Source organism: Carlito syrichta, unplaced genomic scaffold (genome assembly GCF_000164805.1).
Source record: "Carlito syrichta isolate Samal-C Ts95f unplaced genomic scaffold, Tarsius_syrichta-2.0.1 Scaffold306441, whole genome shotgun sequence".
In the NCBI taxonomy this organism is placed as follows: Eukaryota; Metazoa; Chordata; class Mammalia; order Primates; family Tarsiidae; genus Carlito; species Carlito syrichta.
This window is the reverse complement of record NW_007250537.1, coordinates 217,296-220,365: the sequence shown is the minus strand read 5'-3', so window position 1 is coordinate 220,365 and position 3,070 is coordinate 217,296. Positions and strand designations below refer to the sequence as shown.

Genomic DNA, 3,070 nt, shown 5'->3' with positions numbered 1-3,070 from the left:
TATACATATGAGATAAAATGTAAAGACAATATAATCATTATGGTATCATTTTATTTATGAAAATATCATTTTATGACTTGATTAATATTGTTTGGTTCTAGAATAAAGGAAACAGATCTTTTAGTCTTCTTTACTTTTCTGAAGCATGAGCTGAAAAACACCGTCTCCAAATAAATTAATTAACTTTTTCTTCAGAACACCTTTTCAGTGTAATGTAATGCTATGGAGAATACTATAGAAGTGACGATTTTAGCTCAACTCTTTCTAACTAACATTTGTTTTTAAAACAATTAGAAACTTTCAACCAAGCTTAATAATCAGCAGAACTTCCAACCAGATGTCTTGATTCTGTATTTTTAAAAATAAAGTTGAGTAACAGAAAATATTTGTGATGATTATAAATAAATCTTTACCATCATGTTGTCAGTATATGATTTATTCTGTCATCATAGTCAGGCATGTGACATATTCATATAGAATATTATGCATACCTTAGAAGCAAGATTGTCCACCTCTAATGGAAGATATTTTTAAACTCATCATTTGACAAATATAGAAACTTAAAGTAGGGTTTTATATCTAGCCCATATTGACCCAGAGTCATAATTGCAGAATATTTAATAAAATACATTTGCTCTGGGAGGGTGTTAGATACTTTGAAAGGAGTCCTCACTTCACGCTTGTCTCTCTGAGTGAAGTCAAGGTAAAAGAACTGCATAGCCTAGGGTTTGGCACCAGTGAGATCACTCCAAGATAAGGCCCACTGGGCCCAAACAAGGGAGGAGAAATCTGATCACACATTAACAACATTGATTTTTAGCAGCAGAATCCAGCAGCCTAATGTTTCATATCTAAGAAACAGCTTGTGCCAATGTTGCATTTTCCCCTGATTTGGTCCCAAAGTCTTCTCTTGATAGTGGCCATAACCCACTCCCTAGGAAAGCTCTGACTGGGAAGACAATTCGGTTCGAGTATGTTGGTCAAATGAGACATAGAGAAGACAACACAACAAAACATAAGTGAAATTACATGAAATAACATAAGAAGTTTTTTATCACTTCAGATCCCAGAAAGAAGAGGGCAGCACACCTTTCAGGACCAAGGGGAAAGGGGGAGCCATCCTTGACGCATGCACTTCACTAGTTGGTGAGGAGAAAGAGAGGAAGAGGAAGAGCAAGGAACATGAGGGCCAGAGACTTTATTGGGACCCAAGGCATCACTCAAGCATGTATTTTTTTTTTTTAATGGGGAATTTTAAGTGTTGTATTTAAGGCAAGTAGCCACAAGTTTCAGAAGACATGCTCTTTCTGAGAAGGGAGGTCATTGTTGCAAATCTACACAGTCCATGTGGAAAGTAAGTGAGGTCTGTGGGCTGAGTCAAGCAGGTTGAGTCTAGTTACTCCATAAGGAGGTGGTCACCAGGAGGCAGTGGCATAAGGCAGATGTCTAGACTGATCACATTGAATCACTGGGAGGAGGTGGAGAACTGAAAGTTGTGTCAAAGGTGATTGAGCCCTGCTACTGGTATGAGAAAGTCTAGCTTAGATTTAAAATACGTTCCAAGGCAACATAAAATTATAATAATTTAGTATAACCAGTTACCGGAGTAATGATGGAGATCAAGAAGGAAACATGGAGACGGCGCTGGCCCCGACCCCGCTGGGCTACTGCGCTCGTCTTGCCTGCTCTCCCTGCTCCTGGTCGGTTTCGCACCGCCCAGTCACAGGCAGGGGAAGTCCAAGATGGACTGTCACAGCGGCGTGAGGGGCACCATCTGCGAGTACGGAGCACTCACCTTTGATGGGGAGGAGTATATCCCCTTCGAGCAGTACGCAGGCAAATACGTCCTCTTTGTCAATGTGGCCAGCTACTGAGGCCTGATGGGCCAGTACGTGGAACTGAATGCACTACAGGAGGAGCTGGCCCCGTTGGGTCTGGTCACTCTGGGCTTCCCCTGCAACCAATTCGGAAAACAAGAACCAGGAGAGAACTCTGAAATCCTTCCCAGTCTCAAGTATGTCCGCCCCAGCGGGCACTACGTTCCCAATTTCCAGCCTTTGGAGAAAGGAGATGTGAACCGAGAGAAAGAGTAGAAGTTCTGCACCTTCCTGAAGAACCCCTGTCTTCCCACCTCGGAGTTCCTGGGCTCCCCTGACTGCCTCTTCTGGGAACCCGTGAAGGCCCACGACATCTGCTGGAATTTTGAGAAGTTGCTGGTGGGCCCAGATGGTAAACTCGTTATGCGCTGGTACCACCCGACCACGGTCAGCAACGTCAAGATGGGCATTCCTTCTTACATGCGGCGGCAGGCAGCCCTGGAGGCCCCGGGAGAAAGTAGCTCACCCCACCCCATGTTCATCACACCACCCATGCCCCTCTCCCTCCCTTAAGGGCCCTCCCACGGCTCCACCCCACCTCACGTCCTCCCTGAGATCTGCCAAGACACGTATGAGAACAAGGGCCATGCACCCCATGCCAGGGGTGGTGTCTTTATGAGGGAGAGGCCCGAAGTCCTTGTGGGCGGACCTCTCCTGAGTCTCTCTGAGGGGTCAGCCCTTAGTGCATTCAGGCTGAGGTCCCTGGACAGGGCTGCCACCTCTGCTCCTTCGCAGGATGTGCCCTCTCCCATCGCCCTGGTCCATTGGCATTAGGCACACACCCTGTCTGCCCAGTAAAGGCCTTTCTGCAGGAAAAAAAAAAATGATCAGATCATTATAAAATGTTTTTAAACCTGTATTTTCTCTTCAAATCAATGTAATGTGTGCCAAAAAGACATAGTTTGACACTCAAAGCTTAATATTCTTATCCTTATTTTTAAATGCAAGTAAGAGGTATTTGGTTGGATTATGTAAAGAAATGTATTATCTCTTTATATGCATATGTTCAAAACTAATGATTTATCTGTCAATATTATTATAGAAATTACAAATGAGATATTTAGCCATCATTTTCGAAAGACAATACATTGATACCTCAGAATTGACTGGTTATTCAATAACAGTATAGATAACTTGGTCCTACACTAGCTTTCTGAATCATAATGTCTGGGAAGAGTCTAGGAATTTGTATT

At 43.5% G+C, this 3,070-nt stretch overlaps 1 pseudogene across 1 annotated transcript; it reads left to right on the top strand.

Moving 5' to 3' along the window:
- Positions 1-1,450: 1,450 nt before the first annotated feature.
- On the top strand, positions 1,451-2,390 carry LOC103265330 (annotated as a pseudogene). Its single transcript, XR_002482241.1, has one exon. The product of XR_002482241.1 is annotated as a glutathione peroxidase 3 pseudogene (transcript).
- Positions 2,391-3,070: the final 680 nt, after the last annotated feature.